Source organism: Heterocephalus glaber, unplaced genomic scaffold, assembly GCF_053883595.1.
Source record: "Heterocephalus glaber isolate CG9 unplaced genomic scaffold, H.glaber_assembly_v1.0 deba00001429, whole genome shotgun sequence".
In the NCBI taxonomy this organism is placed as follows: Eukaryota; Metazoa; Chordata; class Mammalia; order Rodentia; family Bathyergidae; genus Heterocephalus; species Heterocephalus glaber.
In genome coordinates, this window is record NW_028258294.1 from 25,360,767 (window position 1) to 25,385,829 (window position 25,063).

General features: G+C 36.2%; 1 long non-coding RNA gene across 1 annotated transcript in view; it reads left to right on the forward strand.

Annotated features, from left to right (window-relative positions):
- Positions 1-414: 414 nt before the first annotated feature.
- The window catches only part of LOC110344320 (uncharacterized), a 171,818-nt gene continuing 147,169 nt past the window's right edge, over positions 415-25,063 (forward strand). Inside the window, exon 1 of the long non-coding RNA XR_015451651.1 lies at positions 415-668. This is a non-coding gene — a long non-coding RNA (uncharacterized LOC110344320). The remainder of the gene's footprint in view (positions 669-25,063) is intronic.

Below are 25,063 nucleotides of genomic sequence, written 5' to 3' on the forward strand. Positions count from 1 at the left end.
AATGACTGCTTGATATAAAGGTGGCCAGTTCTTATGTAAAATTATTAAGTCTATCATTTTGGCTATTACAAACTTCTAGCTATTAAAATAACTGTTATGAATATTTCTTTACAAAAATCTTTGGCTATCTGCGATTATCTTTATAGGATAAACTCCTAGAAGTAGGATTAGAGAGTAAAATGTGATTATTTTTAATGTTTCTAATATATACGGCATTAATTGCCCTCGGGAAATGTTGTTTCTAATTTGCTTTCTAAATTCCAAGAGCTGAGCTTGTTAGTACAAAGGGTTATTGCAGCTTTATTAGATGAAGTAATCATTATTATTCAATTATGATAATGATTTAGAAAACCTGAGTCTACCCATTTTAAATAGAATGAGATTGATTGGCTCGTGTATTTGGAAAGTCAAAGCTTCACTGTTGTTCTCCCTAGTTTCATTCTCCCTCGGATTTTGTGGTTATGTATGACTTTGTGGTGATGTATTTCTTTTAAGAGGAGAAAAGGGATTCAGTCCAAAACCACTTAATAAAAATCATTCTTAGTAACTAAGTTAGGCTAGGATTACCAAACACTGGATTAAGAAGACCCTGTAACTCCGGTAGGAATTAACAGTCCTGCCATTCCAGAGCCAGAGGGAAGAACAAACTGTTGCTCACAACAACAAAGGTATGTAATTGGAGTTAACAGTCGCTGTGTATTAAATGTCCTAGTAAACATCGACAGTCTTAAAACTTCACCAGCACAACAGGCAAAAGAGGTATTCTATTGCTGTTCTACTTTGCATTTAATTGGTTACCATTGGGATTTAATGCACTTTTGAAAATATCTATTGGTCATTTGTACATATCCTTTATTGAAATATTTCTCTAGACTGCTTTCCCACCTTTCTCTTACAGATTGTAAATTATATTTAGCAGTTTAAACATGTAGAACAGTGACTCTCTGGTTGCATGTTAAACTCATCTAGTGAGTTTCAAAAAAGCATAGGATGACCTCACCTTCAAAGATTCTGGTTTAATTCACACAGCGTATGTTTTTTCAGTCTCTGAAAATTCTATGTTGCTTCCAGGGTTGAGAAATGTTAAACTTTTGAAACACTTTCCTTACCTCTCTTTCATGTCACACTTGGAACTTTGATTCTTTTATAGCTTACTCTGGAATGCTGCAAGATAACAAAAGTATCTCTAGTAAATGAAGCTCTTATTCAGACCCTGGAAAAAAACAGAATGATATGAATATTCATGACCACTTAGTATGAATTAAGTCAAGCAATCAGCCATTTCTCCAGCAGGGTCAATGCAGCAGTGCATTGCTCCTTCCTTTCTGATTAAGAGGAAAAGGCAAAGATGGTCCTAAGAAACCCAGTTTAGGAAGGTATATTTGCAAATAGGGAGGTAAACTGAAATTCATTTTATTGAAAATCAGAAACATATTTACTTCTACCATGGTTGTTTATGGCATTGTAAATGTGTTTACAGAAATAAATGGTGTTATGCTTGGCTTATTTCCACTCCTAAAGAGCCTAAGGAAATATAAACAGACATTTCTTTTAACAAATGACAGTTCTACGAAGCAGTTATTCTGCATGCATCTACCTTCTCCATGTTTAGGAACTAGCAAGGTACTTGTTATTCCCAGGATGTGTTGAGTCAATGAAATCAAATGAGAAACTTTGTTCCTTCCAATACTGAACTGACAAATTGCTTGCTTTTTTTTTTAAATCAGAAACACCTCACTGCTTTGAATCATCAATCAGGAGAAACTGCTGCATAAATATTCCTTTTCTTGGCTGTAACTAAGATGTGCTTCCTTTTTTGGTGTTCAGGAGGACTATTAAGACCTTTGAATATGAAGAAGAAAGTTAGCATTTCAACTCAGTGATTCCTGCCATTACCTTTAAGTATTTATTTGATGAATCATCGTGTATATTTGAAATCTTTACACCTACATCACTGATTGATCATCTTTAATTATCTTACTCAATCTTTGTGCAAATGTATCCATAAGCTGTTTGATAATATTTTATTTATCAAATTATGAAGATATTTAGCATCTTATATATCATTATGCAAAATTACAAATATCACTAGACAGAGGTAAACAATACTAAGGAGTGTTAACTGCCCTCTTGCCCTTAAAATAAAACCTAGACAGAAAATAATCAGCCTTGAAAACTGGAGATCAAAAATCTTAGGTCAAATCAGCCTATTCTTCCCTCACTCAGAGTAGCCACCAAGTAAGAGAATACTGACGGCTCTATTGTTGATCTCTGGTTTTCAAGGCTGATTATTTTCTGACTAGGTCTTATTTCTAGGGGAAACATGGTGGTTGGCATTTGACAAGTAATTTTGTTGTCCTCAGGAAAATATGAGAAGGTAAATTGATTTTAGGGTCTGAAAAAATAAGTATAGAGCTTTAGCAAACACCTCCCCTGCAAAAGACAGAATCTGTTATTTATTCATTTTAACTTATATTTGTATCTCACCGTGTCTAAAAAGTATAAGGGAAATTCCTAAAAGACTTTATTATTTTAGCAGTTTAAGTTGATCTACCAAGCCCAGAGTAGTATTTAAAGAAAATCTCTTTCTTGCCCCCTTGAGAGTTAATAATAAAATATGCAGATTTTGAAAAGTATAATCAGTCCCCATGGAGGTTGCTCCTAACTTCATGATTTGCAAACCCATCAAAGTGCAGCAAACTGTGCAGTTTAGCAATGAGAGAAAAATCTGCTCCTACCCTGTCTTTCCAGATAGGTGCCCCTCCCCGCCTTCTGCAAGCTCTTCATCTTCTTTTAGGTTCATAAATGTAGCAGACAGAGAAAGGCTTATGAATCACAGAGAATCTGGTACAAATTTCTTTCACATGTATGTTAGGAGCACCATAGTTAATAATATTATATTTAGAATTTTTGCTAATAGAGTAGATTTTAGATGCTTTTACCAAAAGGGAAGGGAAGGTAACTGTGAGCTAATGGATGTTTTTGTCTGTTTGTTTGTTTTTTTGTTTTTTAAAAGGGGAAAGGGTTTATTTGGCTTACAGTTTGTGAAAGTTTCAGTCCATAACTGGTTTGCTCCAAGGTAGAGTGGCAGAGGCTCAACAGTTCATGGCTGTGGAAGACAGCAGACTGGATATGTTGATTTGCTCAACTGTAGTAACCGTTTCACTGTGTTTATGTATTTTAAAATGTCAAGTTCTACATCTTAAATATATCCTCAGTGATAATGATAAAAAAAACCCTCCATTACATACATATTATGTGACCTTGAGGAAGTTATTAACCTTTCAAACTTCATTTCCCGAATAGCATCATGGGCATATTTAAAAGTAAAGATAACAATATAAAGAGAAGAGAGAAGGAAGGTAGGGAAGAATAAAAAAAGCAATGGAGAGGAAAGAGGGTGGGAGAGAGAGGGAATGGGGTAGGGAAGAAGGAAAGAAGGCAGGAGGATGGGAGAGAAAAGAGATGGATGATGTCATTTGAGTAAAGTGAACAATCTCTCAAGACATGTTAGTTCTTCATCTTGGTGCCCTTTCCTTGACATATCTTATCCCTTAGCCATCTACTCCTCCTCAGCACATTTGTGACACCCAGGCAACATCCTCCACATAGGAAGGATCTGCCACCATCAGGACTGCTGATAGACATGGCCAGGTAGCCCATTCAGACCACAGCATGAAGACAACAAATGGTTCTGGTCTGCTTGAATCAGATTCACGTGGCCAGTAGTTGAACATCAAAGTATTGTTAGGAAAGCCTGAGAATAATTCCTCTGCTATTATTAGGCTTTTATTTAATCCATTTGTCTCACCTAAGCTTTATTTTAAGATTGCCACTATTATGTCCTGTTGAGAAAGCAAGCCAAACATAAAACGAAGACCTCAGATTTGTTTTGTTTTTATCATAGGAGAGGTGGGCAGCAAGAAAATGAGGACAATATAAGATAGTAAATAGCATTTACTAAACCCTTACTAAGTGTGATACAGTTCTTAAAATGACATGCATTTTATTTCATTTCCTCATAACTTTACAAGGTAGGTATGATGATAAATCATCTCCTTTATACAAAGACATTATAGACATAGGAAGATTAAGAAATGACCTTTAATATATCTTTAACTAGAAAATCTAGAGCTGAAATTGAAACACAGACACTCTGATTCTAGATTTTTTGAACATAATATTTATGTTGAGAATGGGCATAGGTTTAAACTGGATATGCCTTTGGTTTGACCATCATCATTTTCCATATATAGAATAATCTGGCTTTTCCTACATAAATTTTGTTAACCTTCACATCTTTTTAGGACAGGGATAGCAACAGAACTTTGTATCAGAAATCTAGTTGAGTATGAAATGAGACAATACAGGTTAAAAAGAAAACTTTAACGGCACTTGGCATAGAGTAATCTTTCAATAAATATTATCTTTAAATAGTTTCACTTTACTATTGAGGTAATATAAATGGCAACATTACTTCATTTTAATTTGTTAATTGCTAATTTTTGTACATTCATCAAGACACAGGCACAGTGGACCTTGGTACAACTGTTTTTCTCTTAAGCATTATTTCTTTGGAAAAAATGAATTGTATCCTGAAAACTTCATACATTTGGATGAAATGGCTTCTGCTGTTAGGATAAACTCCTGAATAGGATTTAAAAATCATTCTGGAGAGAAGTGAACTGTGTACAATCATAAATTGCCACCCTATTATCCAGCTTTCTTTATACTATCTAATCCTTGTTGTTTTGTTGAGGTCATTAAATTGTAGCTGAAGGGCTCAAGGGAAAGCAGTGTTGTGGGAAAATTACAGTTCAAAATTCAGATACTAAAATTCTTTTTGCTCACAGACTTAAGACAAATGAATACACGCTTTGGTTCCTATGTTGTATATACTTGAACATACACAGGTGACCTCTGAGTTTTCTTCAAAAGAGGGGTACGTTACAATATAGCTCCACAAGGAAGCAACCTTAAAAAATGCTAACTGTATCAAATCCAGTTTTATAAATGTGTACTATTTATTGAGCTAGCAGACTGAGTAAAATGAGGGAAACAATTTAAGGGACTTTTCTTCCTTTTAATGACATTTTAAAAAGCATTCCTGATTTTTCTAAATTCCCCCGATCATTAAGCCTGAATAGTATTTCAACTCTGCAATTTGAAATATTACCTAAGATATTTCTGATCAGTGTATATTGTTTTCAGACTGACTAATTCAAAAGAGACTTTAGTAATCTTCATTGTTATCAAAAAGCACTACAGGTAAGAATAACTGCAACTTCCAGCAGGGAAATACAGGTGAAGAAAGCAGAGCAGGAGAAAGGGAATAGAAATTCATGGCAGAGAGACTTAAGTGAACAGAGGATGGGGAAGACAGTCTGGAGGAAAAACAACATGGTGGTTTCTCTAATTGCTAGCCACATCTTAGGCCCTCTAAATGGCCAATGGCCCCAAGGAAGAAAATGAATAGCTTCTTTTCTTCCAGAATGTGTAGTAAGTAAAAAGGTTTTATTTTTATAAAGATTGTCATAGTTTGAAGATGCACTATTTTGTTGTATAGTAAAACAAGCCCAAAAAGAATGACGAAAGAGGAGGAGGAAAGGGGGATGAATAGGTGGGAGGAGGGAGAGGAAGCAAAGATGCTACTGGATCTCTTTCTCTTTTGCTGACCAAATAAACATTTCATGATTTTTTTGCTACTCATAAAAAATAGAAAGTGATGATAGAAGAAGAGGATCGAAGAGCAAAAGAGTGAGAGCAATGATGGGAGTGGAGAGAGAGGAGAAAAGGAAGAAGAAACGCCTGGGTAACAGGATAAACACACTTGAAATTTCTTGCTATCCTGGGTAACAGATGTTTTCAGTGGATATTTTATCTCACACATTAAATAAGTTTCCAAAAAGACCACCCTGTTGTGGGCACAGCCATGATGCTATTTTTTGCCAGTCCAGGAACTAGCTACTTGCCTTCAGTATGCTGGCAAGAAAATCAGACCTACAAATGACACACTTTACATGTATCACTTTTGGGCTACAACATTATTTTTAAAAGCAAATTTGGGACCAAATTATTTTCTATATGCTTTATGGATCGTAGTTAGAAGCTGAATTGATGGATCTAAGAAGGGAAATCATTTCTCATACCTATCAGAAAGCATTCCTGATGACCAGAGTTATGGGTTAAGATAATTGATCCTGAAGAAAAATGGAGAGAGACAGAAAGACTGAGAATGGATAACTTGTCCACTGCAAGATTTGCGGCAATGTAGTCAGATAATTGTTTGAGAACATCATCTTAAAGAATAGTCAGGAGAGAATTAATTTCTTCATTTACTAAATACAGTGTCACCCACTGTGCTAGGTGGATGAAGAAATAGACACAGATCAGATTCTTACTTTGCAGTTTGAAATACAGTAGATTCGGAGAGACTGATGAGGCTCTTGCAGTGTCCAGGCAAACAGTGTGAGTACACTGGGCTAAGGAATTATGGATGTATTGGAGATGGGGACAGAGAGAATTAGAAATAATGTGCTATAGTACCTTGGTTTATGAACACTTTTGACTGAGAACAATTTGGCCCACATACAGAAGAGTTCGGCAAAATTTTATTTCTATTTGAGAACTCTGCATTGGGTGACAGACATGACCATGGCAGTGGAATTGTGCAATGAATTGTGGAATGAATTAGAAGCACTACTGTAAGTGAGAAAATGTTATTGGGTGTGGGTAGTGAAGCAGGGGGAACGTTCCATTAAAATATTGTCTTTCTGTTCTGGACTGGAGGGTGGATAGTGACATCATTTGCTGAAATGGGGAACACTGTTGAAAGAGCAGATGTGGGAAGGCAGGAACTTGGATGAGTGCCATTTTGGCTGGGTTTTTTTTTCTTCTTTTTTTGGCTTATAACTGGATTCTTGCTTTCATCAATTTGATTTGATAATTTCATTTGGTACTTGAAACACTGATTTTAGCTAAGCTTTTGGTTACAGTGACTGTATACCTGAAATATTCTCTGGCATGCACCCTGGCACTTTCCAATCTCTGTTATTGGTAGTCCCGTCCTTGCCTTCTCACTCAGGCTTTTGACTGGCAATGGGGAAGGTGGAGAAGTTTGTCAGGCACTGATTTCACCTCATTGAGGGGTGAGGAGAATTTCATTAATGTACTGTTATCTAGTGCTTTTCAGTTCAGAGGTCTTTATAACCTGTATTACTTATGGGTATTGATATCCTGTTGCATGTTGTTAAAGAGAAGAGCTACATAGACATTTTAATGTGATGGTGAAGATATAAACTTTTTTTAGTATTCTTGTGACATTGAGTCATATACAGATCCTCTGACATGGTTATTTCACTCATAGGTACATATTCTGGAAAAAGTCATAAATATATTTTCCAGGACCCATGAATAGAAATTTATATTACAGAATTATAAAATTTGAGAAATCTAAATACAATATCTAGAAAAAGTGGAATGTTTAAATACATTTTGTCTGTTCATAAAACAGTGCATCTATAGTAATGAGACCAAATCAAAGATATGTTCAACAAAGACAATCCTCATGCCCCTGAAGTCTGAGGCTCACATCTTTCTTTTCTCCCCACATTCTCAAAAATGGGGCAAGCTGTTTATTCTGTTTTCAAAATTTGGTTCTTAGTCACAGTGGCTTTCAGAGTGTTCTTATATTAGAGGGTAGAACGTGCCCAGAGTCATCTTCTGCACTATATTTACATTGACTAATGTTTTCCTAAAGGTCTTTGTCTGGATTATCATTGTATACATTTGTTCTTTTAAAGTTTTTATTACATTGCTTTTGTTTCTGATTATTAATATAATATGGTACATGAGATCTGTATACATTAACATAAAGCTCACTAAGTCATAACATTAAATAAAAGCAAGTTAAAGATATATACAAAATAATACCACTTATTTTTACTGATATTATTTATTTCTATACAAGCATGCTGTACTTGTGCACCAAGCAGAAAAAAATGGCCTGAAAAACTAGACACCAGCCATTCTCAACCTGGAGGTGGGGGATTTGTCATTCCTCCCCCAAGGACATCCACACAATGTCTGGAGATATTTTGTTTGTAACAACTGAGAGATAATTGCCATTGGCATGCAGTGGATAGAGACCAGGGACACTACTATAAAATATTCCACAGTGCACAAGACAGTCCTCTTGCCTGTTGCTAACAACCAAATAAACAAACAAACAAATTTAAAAAAAGAAAAAACGCCGCCCTTCTCAAAATTCTTACAGTGCTATCCTGGAGAAACTTGGCTACTCACCAAAATTAGTAACCATGCTTTTCTCTGGTCAGTCAAAATAGTAAGGTACAGTAGTTCAGGAGTATTTCAGCTCTACTTTAATGCTTATTTATTTATTTATTTAGTTACTTTTTTTTTGTAGTATTGGAGGTTAGATTCAGAGCTTTTGCTCTGAGCTACATTCCCAGCCCTTTTATGCTATGTTATTTATTTATATTTTCAGACAGGATCTCATTAAATCACTAATTTGTCCATTCTGGGCTCAAACTTGTTATCTTTCTGCCTTAGTCTCCCAGAGTGCTGGGATTACAGGCATCCATCATAACACCCAGATGATGTTTGAGTTTTAAATAACACTCCCCTTATGTTCTATAAATGTTAATAAATATAAAGAGGCATGAAAGTGATGCATCTATTACAACAAATGGAAGGAACAGAAATGTAATTTTAAGTCAATTAAAGTTTCCCTATCTACATATATCTGATTTTTTCTCAAAGTTTTATTATGTATACATCTGTGCACATATACAACTATATTTTTAAAGTGATGCATCTACTTTACATTAGGTTGAAGATATTTTTTCACCCACATTATGATCATTTTACCATGTCAATGAATAATTTAAGAAAACAGAACTGTAAATAAGGATGAAAATGATTAAAATGAATAATTGATAATTTGAAATAAGAAAAGGTCCAAGGGTTTGGGGATAGTGGAAGGGAAAGGGGAAAGGAAAGAAGGGAAAGAAAAAAATTATGAGAAAAAAAAATGGAATCAAACTCTGTGTAGATAGGGAAGGGTGGAGGGGGTGAAGGGTGCACAGGTAATGGGAATAAAAATAAAAACTAAGATGCATAATGCTCTGGTACAAACACCCAATGATAAATGTAAATGTATTTTATACCTAAAATGTACCAATAAATATATATATTTTAAAAATAAATTAAAATTATTAAAACGAATAATTGATAATTTGAAATATGAAGAAAAGTTTCAAAGGTGTAGGGTTGGTGGGAGGGGAAGGGGAAAAGAAAGGAGGGAAAGGATAAATTATGGGAAAAGAAAAATATGGAAACAAAGTCTATGTAAATAGGGAAGGGTGGACGGGGTGAAGGGCGCACAGGTAATGGGGAAATAAATAAAAACCAAGATACATCATGTACAGGTTGCAAGCACCCAAAGATAAATGTAAATGTGTTTTTTACCTAAAATCTACCAACAAAAGAATTTAAGGGAAAAAAAAAAGAACTGTGATTGTGAAGTATTTATATGAATATTCCAAAGTTGTATTTCTAAATTCAAAAATATTTTCAATACTGCAATGTTTATATGTTGAAAATATTTTCAAGTACAGACACACTTGTGGCAAAGAAGTTTATGGAGAGAATAAGTTGTAATAAAAAATATCAACTTCAGTCTAATAATGACCTCTTTCTCTTTTCAATGTTGAGTAGAATTAACATAAATTAATAGATAGTGCACATATTTGAAAATAGAAATTTGAGAGCTGGGTGCCAACTTAGAAAAGATATTACTTAATAACATTGCTATAACAAGAAGCCTACTAAAACAGAAATAATTGCCACTTGTGGTTTAATTATTCCATTTTCTCAAAAACATAGTTTGGAGCTCAAGTATGCATATTGGATAGTGATTAACCTTCAATAGTTATGTAGAGGACACCAAATAGCTTGTTTAAACATCTGTCTTCTTGAAATGCCACTAAAATGAATTAAATTCCAATTTCTATTCATGGTTTAGAGCAAATTGCTCATTATGGTGAGAGGAATAGAGACCTTTTGACAAGTGGGAGGGCACTGAAGTTAGAAATGACTGCCTGTAAGGAGATCTGTGGCCATGGACAGAGGAGGAAGGTGAAAGAGCAAAGCCCTTCCTTGTCCTTGGCTCTTCCACATTCCTGAAGGCCCCCTGAAATGCTTTTAGGTCACTGGCAGATTCTCATCTGTCCTACCTCTGCCCCATGTATTTGACTTTACATGTCTTCAAAATTATCAGAGGGTTCAATAGGACAATTAGAACTTATTTTCTAAAGTGCTATCTATTCAGAAAATATTTTTGTTCTCCTTTGGCAACAAAGTGATGATGCCATGATTCTACTGAGATAGTGTAAGCCTGTAAAGAGAAACAAGTTTGTCTAGGTAAAACTGAGGAGTCTAGAAATAGAATTCTTATTGACCAGCCGTGTAAACCCTGGACAAGTTACCTAACCTCTCTATACTCAGATTCCTCTGTTTTCCTCATAGTAATAACTCTCATTTGTATTTCTGTGGTTGCCTAAGGATTAATGAAGTTGTCTTCTCATGTTTGTACTGCTACAATAGAATATCACAGACTAGGTAATCTGTAAACTATAAAAAAAAAATTTTCTCACATTTCTGGGGCCTGGAAATCCAAGATCTAGGTGGTGGCCTGTTCAGTATCTAGTGAGGGACCAGATTCTTTTAAGATGATGCCTTAAATGCTGTGTCCTCCAGAGGGAAAGAAAGCTGTGTCTTTGCTCATAGAACGTAGAAAGACAAACAAGGGTGAAATCTCTTGGTCCAAATCTTTTATGAGGCCATTAATCCACTGAGGCCTACTCATCTCAAAGGTCTCTTCTCTTAATATTATCGCATCGGCAAGATGTGACCTATGGATAGGATGCATCTAATCCATAGTACTGGTGATATATAAGGAATAATTTTTAAAATACAGTAAGTGCTTAAATTAACAATTAAAAATATTTGTTACAATAAAAGACACATTGCCATTAATCCCCCTCAAAATACTTATCTTTGCTTTGAAGACACTTATTTCATTGTTCTTCCCACTTTCTGAAGCAGTGTTGAAAGTTCTTTCATGTACATCTCTTCATGGTTGCCTTAATGTCTTAAATTGATTCAAAACTTTTACTCTGTAAAATAAAAATATTAAATTATGTCCTCATTCACCTTTTCATTGTATCTGGAACCATGCAGCTTCTAGCTCTTCCATAAAGTCAAAATGATCTTGAAAGGTACATGTTTTGAGTAGGTTCAGGATGTTTGAGGCAACCACAACAACACAATTAAAGGCATTCACAAAAGAGGACTTTCAGAACTGCTTCTAAAAGTGAAAAGAACCATGGGATAAATGTGTTCAAAGTGAGGGGAAATATTTTGAGTAGGTTAATGGCTACAGGCCTTTTAATGTTAAATGTATTAAAATATGTACATTAATCTTATTTTTCAATTAAATTCTTATGTAAAATAGTGTGCTGGGTTCATGCTTCATCCATCCTACAAAATGGTAAGGTTCTCTGTCCTTTCTCTCCCTTCTCTAATGGCTTAAAGCATCTAATTCTCCAAATAAGGAAAGATTAGAGGAGCATTTTAGGGCAGGGTAAAGAGAAGACCAGGGCAACAGGCAAGGCTACATGGAAATGTTCTTCCACCCTAGCCTGTTAGCTGCTTTCTAATCTGCTCTGACCCAAGCCCCTCTTGAGGGACCTGTTTCTGGGTAGCTTTGCTCTCAGCCTAAGATAAATAAATCCAATCTGTTTTATCACTTCTCCCTTCTTCAAGAAGGGAAAAAATGGCTTTCTTTCCCATTCCTTTTAGGAAAATTGACATTTACACATTCATTTACCACTCATTCCTTCAGTTGTTCAATTGTATTTCTTGAATACCTGTTCTCTGGGCCAACATGAGAAAAGTAGCTGAGTAAAATGCAGACTCTACTCTCAGAACTCTCATGGTTTATTGAGATGGGAGATATTTGAATATCAGCAAGTAAAGCAACAACAAAAAATCCCTGACCCCCTTTTCTGTATAGCCTTTTCCTCCTTCCTTTTTAACAAACATCTGCCTCTTCTCACAGCTGCTGGTAAAGTGACAGAACATCAACATTCAAGACACAAAAGCTGTGGCTTACATTCAATTGTCAAATATCTAGCAGAAATTCTTCTTGGAATTTTGTGATCAAGTAACGCTTTTACTTTCCTAGTCTCTCAGAATACACTGGTATTAACTATTATTGGGTTTCCTCCCTATTTTCTCTGTTCAATGAAAAATTTGTCAATATTAAGGGAAAAAAAGCAAATTTTGACTTGGATCCTATGATGTAAATCCAATGTGAGAAAGTATTGATTTCTGAATAAAGTATCTATGAGGTTGTTGTGATAAATTTTCTAATTGTTACAATTTTCACTATATTTTTGTTTTTATAACCTATTTTGACTTAAGGCTGAGACCTTTTCTAGTTGGACTGGTTGCATTAAAATTCTTTTCTGATTTATCCAGAAAGCTTTATCATAGAGGCTGTAACTTGAAAGCTTGGTAGAAATAATAGATGCCAGAGTGGTATCTGGTCAATCCATGAATCATGAACAAGCTCTACTCTACTAAGATTCTTAGGCACAGAGTGGCTCCTCAAATACGACAGTCAGACTGAGTGATACATGGAAAATATCTTCATGTTATTGAGCAGGAGCACCAAAATATAGGCTTAAGAGCCCTTCAGCCTCCATCTGCAGAACCAGTTTTTTTTCTAGGGTCTAGAACTAAATATTTTCCTAAATGTGGAAGAAATCCAAGAATTCCTAGGTTTTATATCATTTGCTTTGCTCAGTATTACTCTGATCTAGAGCTGCAGTTCTAACAGTGTTTTCAAGTGTCCTTGATGCTCAAACCCTTGCAGTAGACACCGATTCCAGGAATTCAGTTTCTTAGTATTTTTATCCAAACAAGTTCTTTTATTTTTCAGTACTGGTGATGGAACCCAGCGCCTTTCTTATTTTGAGACAAGGTCTTGCTAAGTCACTAAATTGCCCAGACTGCCCTCTATCATATCACCCTCATGCCTTAGCCTCCCAGAGTGCTAGAATTATAGGCATATTCCATGATACCTGGCTCCAAACAGATTCTTTAAGGACTGAATTTTTCCCCAGCATTGGACAGTCTTCCTAAAGACAAGAATCTAGGGTTTAAATGCTAATCTCTTTGTTATGGCTTGTGTTTAGATGTCCCCCAAAGCCTCATGTGGTCATAGGTGGGGCTTTTTTTAGAGGTGGCTGGATTTAGAGTGTGTAATTCATTCACGGTACAGTGCTGGGATTAAGGGTGTGTGACTACTAAATCAGTCCATTGATTGTTTTGGCATTGCCCTAATACTGGTAGCATAGATAGACTATAAAATGGGCAGAAAAAAGTTTCTAAGGTCCCTTGTTGCTTAGCTACCTTCTGTCTGCCATGAGCTGTTTTTCTTCTGTGATGCCCCTCTGCCATGCCACCCTGCCTTGGAGGCAGCTGTTTATGGACTGAAACCTCTACAAACTGGGAGATAAATAAATCTTTCCTCCTTTAACTTTGGGTGTTGGTGTTTTGTCTCAGCAATAGAAAAACAACTAAGACACTCATACTAGGTATTAGAAATCCAGAGTCCATCCCTGAATTCAGAATTTGCTTGACACACAATTTTCAGTTTAAATCTAGCACAACTAATATATCTACCTAATACATACTGTGTATTGGACTAGACCTCTCTACCTTCATTACTCTACTTGTCCGTTAAATTTTTTTATACTTCTTTGATTGTGGTACTGTCTTTTTTTTTTGGTACCAGGGATCAAACTTTGGACCTTGGGTTCAAGGGAGGTGCAGTACCACTGAACTAAATCCCCAGCCCCTACTTAGAAAAAAATACTCTCTTAATAACTGGCAAGCATCTGAGACACAATGGTGTTTGAAATAGGACATCATCTTCACAGGGCTTCTGTTCTAGTGGAGGATGCAGACAAGGAAATAGGTAGTTCCAACAGTGTGAACAAATAGTAATGGAAATGATGAATGGCAAGAAATAATTTAAAGGAAAAACTGATACCCAGATACTTTGAGTATCAGACTGGGGGAAGTGGTGTTTAAATTGGCACCAGAAGGTTAAACCAAACAATGGACAAGTGAGAGAAAGTTTAGAGAGGCTATATCTGGAGGAGGAACTATCTTAGTCCTAGCATAGTTGAACACAGGAGATGAATGAAAAAGAGTGCACAGTATATGCAGTCACTTTAAAAAGAGGCTTGAGAAGCTGAGTGGTGACAGGAGAAGCTAGTCAGGGTCCAGATCATAAAGGGAAGAAATTTGGTCTCTGTCCTAACAGCACTGTGGAAAACTTGAAGCCTTTTTGGAGAGGGAAACATCCTACCATGTGAGTTTGCAGCCTACTGGAGTTGGACCACTGATCTGGTGCACCCTACTTGCAGGCTTCTGACAACCAGTTATATCAAGTTTTAAGGGAAGGGTCTTTTAAAATGAACCAGAAAGCTTTATTCATATCTGAGGGACACATTCTCATCTTTGTGCTCGCTGTGGATAATTTCCCTAAAAATAACTCCTTTATCTGACCACAGGCAACTTTGAATGCCAATAATTTCACTATTGTTTCTAATGAGTATGAGGTAAAATTTGAAATGTCAAACCCTACCAGGTGCTTTGTTGTGGGAAATCCAGCCAGATTGTTCTCCAGGTGCCACCCTCAGAAAGAAAACATGGAAATCTAATTAAAGTGCAGCTTAGGTTGCGTTTTACTAAGGCTTTACAATAAGTGTACCTAATAGCTAGGGACAAAAGACTCTTATTTGTAATCTGTGTTCATACCCTTCTAGTCAACCTTATACTTATTTTTAAATATTGAAAAAGCAAATGAACTTGCAAGAATACAATAATTTCTTTAAATATGTAGTATCCACCAATTAATAAATGTTTCAGAAAACCTGCAAATGGCTATGGATCTTATAAGCTGAAAAGTAAACTATTTTTCTCCCTCTGTAGAAACCGTGACAAATATGTTAGAACCAATTCTTACAGAATTAATATAATGTATCAATAAGGTGCTGTACTCTGCAGAATAACTGTGATCTTTCTTCACCTTTCTATTCCTTACTGGAGCTAGAATGGATGGGTGAGATACAGATTGTTGTTTTTAAACAGAAGAAGAATAATTTTCTACTCTAGCCTTTACCTACCCTTCCCCCTTAACACATACATATGTGTGTATGGAAATGTCCAAACAGCCAGGTGTTACCTAGATGACAAATCCAACTTTTTTTAAATTTCAGAGCGATTTCAGTAATTCCAATTAATATTTTGCTAATTTTCAAAAAATAATGATTCAAGAAACATATCTTCAGTAAATCATATCATTCAAGAAATACAAAACATGAAACACTTGGGTAAAAATAACACAAGATAGGAAGACTTCAAGGGAAATCCACAGAGACAAATACAGTACAGAAATTGAAACCCAAGAAAGAGGGGGAGGGAGGGAGGGAGGGAAGGAGAGAGAGAGAGGGAGAGAGAGAGGACTGCAAAATAGAAGATAAATAAGAAGTAGAGAGATATTTTTCACATGTATGGGGAACAAGAAGGGGAGGGAAGGGAAGAAAAGAGGTTGGAAAAAAAACTGAAGGGGAAAATGATTAAAATATAGCTTTTGCAGATTGGAAGGGGACCAAAACTTAGAAGGAGTAGGGAAGGAGAAGAGGGATAGGGGATGGAAAAGGAAAGAGAGGGAAAAAAAGAGTTGGTATGAGTTATGTGCATGTATCAACTCCCATGATAACTGTAATCATTATGTACTACAAACATATACTAATAAAAAATCTCTATAAAATACAAACCAAACAGCATTCAAAAATTTCTGGTATATACATTTCAAACCTTACTAATTTATGATATTCTCAACCAAAGCTGCCTATATTGTGTTTTGTTTAGTTCTTCTAATCAGTTTGAGTTTAGAGTATTTATTATCTGAAATAAATTTAAAGGTCTAATTTGAATATTCAAGACTATGACTGTATTATGTTCTGCAAATATTTTGATACCATTCTCATTGTAAAACTGAAATGGTTAGACATCCTATCTTATGGGTAAAAATCAGATTAATATCTTTTCTGGACACTTTTTTTCATGCAAATTTGCAATATATGTCCTGGCCCCTTGAGTCACTAGACAATGAAATGGACATATTTGGACTCTGGGACTTTTGCCGTGTTCCAAAGTACACTGTTAGTTATCAGTTCTATTTTCAAGCTTCAGTGAAAGTCTTCTTGGCCAGGAATTTTATTTAAGCATTTTCTTTTTCTCTCTGAAAGCTTTTCTAATATAAGATTTAAGATTGAAGTATAGCAATGGCTTTCATTCCTTTTTTTCCCCTTTTTAACCATGAGTATCCACATAGGAGATTAAGGAATGAACTGGAAAGCAGCCAATGTACAGCCTTACGTTCTCGCCTCTCTCACATTTCTCCTCATTTCCCTCACCTCTGTTCCACTTTCAAGGTGAAATGAGGACATGAGAAGGACAGGTGCAAAGTGCCTGGATGGCAATTAGTCAAATAAGAGCAGGACCCAGAGGACAATGACCTATTGTTTTCTGTTCAGTTACTTCAGTTAAATCAAACTGCCTTTTAGGATTTCTATGTTTCTTATAAAAATAATTGGATATTTAGAAAATATACTTGTTCATATCATCTAATTCTCATTTCAGCCCAAAACCCAGCTATAGGACAAATTACTGTCTAGCTCTTTGGCTTTCTACCTCAGCCTATAAAAGTCGACCTCTCAGAATTCTCAGGATTGTGAGAAGCTTCAGTCTTTTCTTTTTCTTCTTATTGATTGTTGTGCATTGGAAGATAATGCTCTGTCTAATTTTTGGTATAACTAGAGTCTGATATCCAGAAGTATAAGTTTCCTATTGTTCTGAGTTTACGTGTTTACAGTTTTGCACAAAGTGATCTTAGAATCTTGGCATTTTAACTTCTCTTAGACTTGCTCTTTAGACTCTGTGTAGTCAATAACAGAGCAGTAGGCATGGGTTATCTTGTTACAGGCTTTCCAATGTCCCAGAGTCTCATACTCATAAGATCTATGATTTTAATCCCTTCAAACAACTCTCTCTCCCAAAAACTGTTTTTATGTCCATTTTCAGATGTAGAAAATGTCCCATAGATGCTAAAGCCATATAGCTAATGAGTGGAAGAATGAAAGTTTGTTACTTGTAATAAGAGATCTGAATAATACAGATGAATCTGGCTCCAATAAAATGATTTTTTATTCTTACTGTCCTGTAACACACACCCTGTGATTTCTAGACCAACATATGGTTGGGAGGTAGGGGAGTACATTTTTTGCTTTAACGGTTACCTTCGTTTTATACCTGGGTACAGAAATTGATTGGAGAGAAAGCAGTAGCCCAGGATCCATGCATTCTATTTCTTCCATCCCTCTATGCCTTCCCTAGTGAAGTACATACACATTATCATTCACATCTGAAAGCTTCATTACAGAAACCTCAAAGACTATGGGAACTATGGGAACTTTCTTGATCCATCCAAAAGTAATAGGTTTTGGTCAAAATTCATTGTACAAAATATGTTCCCTAACTGGCTGCATAAATGATAAAATCTAAACTCTAAAGCTTTATACAGAAAATGTACTTCACTAACAATTAAAAATAGAAAAAGAAACATGGAGATTGACCATACATACCTGCCCTGAACTGTCATTCTATTGCATGGTCTTCAGAACCGAAGTTCTTTCTTTCTTTCTTCTCTTCCATTTTTAGTCATCCAGATTGGCTGCTGGAGCTTGAGTTATCATCTATATTACAGATATCAAGAAAGAAGAAGCTCAGGAGCCTGCCCAGAGAGGAGCTGCTTGGGCACGTGGGCTCCTGTCAGAGGCCCACCATTCCATCCCTAAGTGTGGGAAGATCCCAGGGAGCAGCTCTGTGACCTGGACCAGTGCAGCTGCAGGCAGATCCAAGCTGGGGCTCTGCCCCAATCCAAGAGGCTCAGGCACACCCACCCAAGCTAAAGGCCTGCCCACAAAGGGGGATGCACAGGTACATGGGCTTTAACCAGAGGCTCACCATACCATTGGTCACAACCAGGGACCCACCTGGAGAAGAGCTGTACAGGCACACAAGCAATACCTGGAGGCTTGCCCTGATACCATTGATAAGTGCTTGGAGACCCTAGCCAAAGCCTGTGCAGAAAACAAACGGGGGTACATAGCCCCCAACCAAAGGCCCTCCCAGACAATAGCTACACAGGGGCCCCAGTGAGAGGCATGCCTAGATACTATTCCAAGTGTGCTCAGACCCCAGCCAGAAGCCCACCCAGACAACTAGAAGGCCACCATTCTGAACCCAGGAATTGGTGTACTGGTGAGCAGTAGAGTAAAGGCTACTCGGTGGCTTGCTGAGAATTCAAGACCACTAGGAGAGCAAAAAGTCACCTCAACAAAGACATAGCAGGCTGCATCTGTTCAAAAGAGAAAGCATGCAAATAAGTCCCTAAACTAGACTTCCAGATCACCTGAGGGAATCCCAAAGGGCAAGGAGATGGAACAATCTGATACTCAACCACCTGGGCACCCTGAACTGGCAATGAAAAGGAACCTAAAAAAAATGAAATCAGAAATAATTTCTCAGATAACAGCAGAGATTGTGCCCATAATACAAGACATGATTAATAATCTAGAGAGGACACAGGAAAAAAAATAGAGGAGCTGAGGAACATGATGGAATCCCAACATAGGAAACAAATGGAATCCATAAAACAGATGCAAACAGATTTCCAGGAGATTAAAAAAATTATTGAAAGTTTACCCAAAATTGTTAAGATTTCAGAAACCCAACAGAAGAACAAAATTCTACAAGCAGTTAGAGAAAGAAATGAATCACATACAATGGAAAGTTCATCAGAATCACAGCAGCCTTCTTCTCAACACAAACCCACAAGGCAAGAAGAGTGTGGAGCAATGTATTTCAAGCCCTAAAGGAAAGCAACCTCCAACCCAGACTGATGTACCCTGCAAAACTATCTTTCAAAATTGATGGAGAAATAAGATACTTTCATGACAAACCAGCACTCCAAAACTTTTGAACAATATCCTAGGAAAAGATAACGAAGGTCACATCCCTAGGAAGCCCTGCAGAATGAATCCATCAGGCACAGCAAGAAATTAAATGCAAAGAGGGAGAGTCCAACAAAAAGAAAAAGTCATGACAAGGATAAGTCAATACATATCAATTATAACCATCAATATTAATAGTATCAATTCACCAATCAAAAGAAATAGACTGGCAGAATGGCTCAAGAAGCAAGATCCAACAATATGCTACATACAAGAAAAACAATTCAAAAAGAAACTCAGACTGAAAGTTAAAGGGTGTAAAATAATACTCCATGTGACAGGAACCCCCCAAAAAGGAAGAGTAGCTAGCCTCTTTGCAGATCCAATGGATTTCAAACCAACACTGATTAAGAGAGACAAAGAAGGACAATACATCCTTGTAAAGAGAACAATCCAAAAGATGACAATCATTAATATACATCCACTAAACACTAGAGCACTCAACTTTATAATAAATACTAACAGACATGAAAAATCATATAAACACTAATACAATAGTAGTGGGGGACCTTAATACCCCACTCTTGCAAATAGATCAACTAGACAAGCAGTAAACAATGAAATACTAGAACTCAAACTCTTGAACAAATGAACTTAACAGATGTTTACAGACTGTTCCACCCCACAAAATCAGAATACACATTCTTTTCAGCTGCACATGGGTCATTCTCTAAAATAGATCACAAACTTACTCATAGAGTATGTTTATGTAAGTGCAAAGAAATTGAAGTTATCCCCTGTATTTTGTCAGACCATACTGCAATGAAATTGGAGATCAATAGCAAAAGAAACTGCAAGAATTTCATAAACACATGGAAACTGAACAACACACTTCTAAATAATCAATGTGTCACAGGGCAAATTAAAGAACAAATCAGACAGTTTCTGCAACTAAATGCCAAGGCCAATACAACATATCTGAATCTATGGGACACAATGAAAGCAGTCTTACTAGGAAAATTCACAGCTGTGAATACATTAGAAAAACAGAGTGAGCTCAATTACACAACCTGATGTGGAACCTCAAGCTTCTAGAAAAAGAAGAGCAGAACAAACACAAAGCCAATAGAAGGGAGGAAATTATACAGATCAGGGCAGAGATAAATGCAATGGAGACTATGAGAACAATTTAAAAAATCAATGAAGCCAAGAGTTGGTTCTTTGAAAGAATAAACAAAATTGACAAACCCTTAGCCAATCTTATCAAAAAAAGGAAAGAAAAGGCCCAAAACCATGCAATTAGGAATGAAAAGGATGAAATTACAATGGACCCAGCAGAAATCCAGAGGATCAATACCTACTTTGAGAACCTATATACCAATAAGATGCAAAATACAGAAGAAATGGAAAGATTCTTAGATACGCATGAATAACTAAAGTTGAGCGAAGATGACCTAAAAATTCTAAATGACTCAATATCAATGAAGTTGAAAATGTAACTAAAAAATTACCAACTAAAAAAATCTCAGGTCCGGATGGACCATGGAATTCTACAAGACATTTAGAGAGGAACTACTGCCACTACTGTTTAAACTCTTTAATGAAATTGAAAGGGAAGCAATACTCCCAAATTCATTCCTGGAAGAAAGAATCACCTTGATCCCCAAAGCGGAGAAAGATCCAACGAAAAAAGAGAACTATAGGCCAATCTCACTAATGAACATATATGCAAAAATCCTTAATAAGATACTGGCAAATAGAGTGCAGAAGATCATCAAAAAGATCATACAGCCTGACCAAGTGGGATTCATCCCAGGAATGCAGGGATGGTTCAACATATGCAAATCAATCAATGTAATACAGTATATTAATAGAATGAAGGACAAAAACTATAGGATCATTTTAATAGATGCAGAAAAAGCATTTGACAAAATGCAACATGAATTTACAGTAAAAACCTACAAAAAATTGGAATAGATTGACTCTACCTCAATCTGGTAAAAGGCATCTATGAAAAACCAACAGTCAATATCATACTAAATGGTCCAAATCTGGAATCCTTCACACTAAAATCAGGAACAAGACAAGGATGTCCACTATCACCACTCCTGTTCAATATAGTATTGGAAACATTAGCCACAGCAATTAGATAAGAGAAAGAAATAAAAGAAATAAAGATAAGAAATGAAGAAATTAAATTGTTAATATTTGCAGATGACATGATACTCTATATGGAAAACCCCCAAAACTCCACCAAAAGTCTTCTAGACTTAATAACCAAATTCAGTAAAGTAGCTGGATACAAGGTCAACACATAAAAATCAATAGCTTTCCTCTACAGGAACAACAGACTCACTGAGAGAGAAATAGGGCAAACAATTCCTTTCATAGTGGGATCCAGAAAACTGAAATACCTAGGAATCAACCTAACAAATGAAATCAATGACCTCTTCTCTGAAAGCTATAGCACTCTGAAAAGAGAGATTGAAGATGATATCAGAAAATGGACAGACATCCCCTGCTCCCAGGTAGGAAGGATCAATATAGTAAAAATGGCCATACTTCCAAAACTGCTATATAGATTTAATGCAATTCCAATTGAAATTCTAGCAGCATATTTCACAGACCTTAAGAAAGAGATCCCAAAACTCATTTGGAACAAGAAGAGACCTAGGATAGCAAAAGCAATTCTAGGCAACAGAGACATGGCAGGGGGTATCACAATCCCCAACTTGAAACTATACTACAAAGCTACTGGGATAAAAACAACATGGTACTGGCAAAGAAAAAGACCTGAGGATGAGTGGAACAGATTAGAAGATGCAGAAACAACTCCAGACATACTCAGCCACCTCATGTTCAACGAAGGAACCAAATGCCCTCACAGGAGGAAGGATAGCCTCTTTAATAAATGGTGCTGGAAAAATTGGGTTTCAACTTGCCAAAGATTAAAACTAGACCTATATCTCTCACCATGCACTAAACCGAAATCAAAATGGATTAAAGATCTAAACATTAAAACAGAAACACTAAACTGGCTGGAAGTGAGGTTAGAAAGAACTCTTGAAGACATTTGTGTAGGAAAAGATTTTATGAACAAACCTCAGTTGCCCATGAACTAGCACAATCAATCAACAAGTGCCATCACTTTTTGCTAAAAAGCTTCTGCACAGCAAGAGAAACCAGCAAGAGTGTGAAGAGACAACCCACAATGCTGGAAAAAATTTTCACCAGCTGTTCCTCAGACAAATGTCTACTATCTAGAATCTATAAAGAACTTAAAAAAATCAGACCTCCCAAATTTGATGACTCAATCCAAAAATGGCCATCTGAAATGAAGAGATATTTCTCAGAAAAAGAAGTAGAAATATCAAAGACATTTAAAAAATATTCAACATCACGAGTCATTGGAGAGATGCAAATGAAAACAATGCTGAGATTCCACCTCACCACAGAAAGAATGGCTGCCATCATGAAATCAATCAATAACAAATGCTGCCAGGGCTGTGAGGAAAGAGGAACCCTACTCCACTTCTGTTGGGTGTGTAGTCGGTGCAACCACTGTGGAAATCAGTATGGAGATACCTGAAAGACCTAGGACTGGAAGTCCCATTTGACCCAACTATTTCCCTGCTGGGTGTCTTCCCCAAAGAATTAAAAGAAGCATACCACAGCAATATACGCATACCCATGCTCATAGAAGCACAATTTATGATAGCTAAAACTTGGAAGCAGCCCAATTGCCCATCAACTGGAGACTGGATAATGAAGATGTGCTTTTTTATAAAATGGGATATTACTTAGCCATAAAGAACAAGAAACTAGAGACATTTATAGCTAAATGGATGCACATTGAGGCGATACTCGTAAGTGAAATAAATAGGACACACATGTATAAATACCAAATAGTTTCTCTAGTGTGAAAAACTGAAAGTGTAAATAAGTATTAAAAGTTATAATAGATAATGTGAAATAGGAAGAAAAGGTGCAATGGGGAAGGGGAAATGGGAGAGGTAGGGGAAAAGAAAGAAGGGAATGGAATTATTATGAGAAAATGAAAACAAAATCTTTGTAGATAGGAAGGGGTGGAGGGGTTGAAGGAAGGGCAGGGGAATGGGGAAAAAATAAGAGCTAAGATGGATCATGTAAAGGTTCACATTTCCAATGATGAATGTCATTATTTTGTATACCTTAAATGTACCAATATAATTAATAAAAATTAAAAATTTTTTTTAAAAAGGGAAAAAGGAGGGCAAAGGAATTTTTTCTGATGCTCTTACTTCATTTATTCCACTGGCACCAAGCCATCAGAAAATGCATCTTTTTAGCTGAGCACATTATAACACAGTGAAACCAGCACTCTTTGGGAAGGAAGGAGACAATGGATACTGCACACAGACAACTTGCAGTTGTACATTTGCAACTGTCCTTTCATTCCCAATACATACAAGACTGTGCAAACCCAGGTGTCATTCAAATTGTATTCTCTGAGCACAAATAGATACATTCACCTAGTTCAAATGCCTTTCTTAAAGAAATATATTTAATTGATACCTTTATGCATTCAACATCAGGATTAATTAATGGTATGATACTATGAAAGGATTGTTTCTAAAATATGTATATTAAATATACATATGAAACATTTAATATACATATGAAACATTTATATATAACCATCAAGTATAACTTCAGTATGATTCTGGAGTTACCTGCCATTCCTCTGTCACTAGGGAATTGATAGAATTCTGTACAAAAATTTTCTCAGATAACTAAATCTAAAATCTCTCCTCTTGACACTTTCACAAATTTTTATTATCAAGTCACTTATGTGTACATATTAACATGTGCATCACATCTGTATTACATATGCAGGAAATTCATGGAAAATATAGACCACATGATAAAGTCAGTTCTGTAAAGGCCAGCAGTCACCTGGAGGGATACCACAGGTGTCCCTCCACAAAAAGTATTGCCTCTTCAGATAAGTAGGAACTCTCTTCTCACATTGTGAAATTTTAAGAATAAAAATCTGGTGATATTTATTTCCATGGATCTTGCTTGTGAATATAGCCAGCCTAGAATAATAGAATCCATATAGGATACGTGGGAGAGAATGTGCCAATGGTATACAAGTCCTTAGAGTTCCTGTTATCTCCCCCATATTTTCCTTAAGCAAGTATCAGTTGAGTTTTTGTTACTTAGAACTAGAGTTTTGAGTAATAAAGCCTGGACTATCATCATTTTGCAATACACTGATGCCACATTCTTTGTTGCTGTGATTTAAATGTCCCACCAATACTCATGTTAAGATTTAACCCAGATTGTGAGATATTAAAAGTTGGGACCAAGTGGAACTTTAAAGAGGGGACTGTGTTAGAAGGGTAGATTTCTTCATGACTGGATTAATTCAAAAATTAATGGATTAATGGGTTATTTTCAAGAGTCAATTTGCTATAAAAGTCAATTTGGTTCTCTCTTGTATGTACTCTTCTCTCTATGTGAAACCCTAGCTGCCTCAGGACCTCCTAGAGAATGCATACCAATGAGGCCTTCACCTAAGGAGCTGTTTGTCTTTGAATCTTCCAGCCTCCTAGCCATGAGCTAAATAAATCTTTATTATTTACTCAGTCGATGATATAGTGGCACCTTGGGTCATGAATGCTTTTGTTTGTGAACAATTTGGTTCACAAAAGTATTTGCCAAAACTTTGTTTTTATTTGTAAACTCTATATCAGGTGATAAACATGACTGGAGCCATCTTTACCACACAAACAGAAATGTGGCCATCTTTTCCAAAATTGTGAAACAAATTAAGTTCATAATCCAAGGTACCACTATATCTACTTGTAGCAACAAAAACTGGATGGTGGCATGTTTCTGGG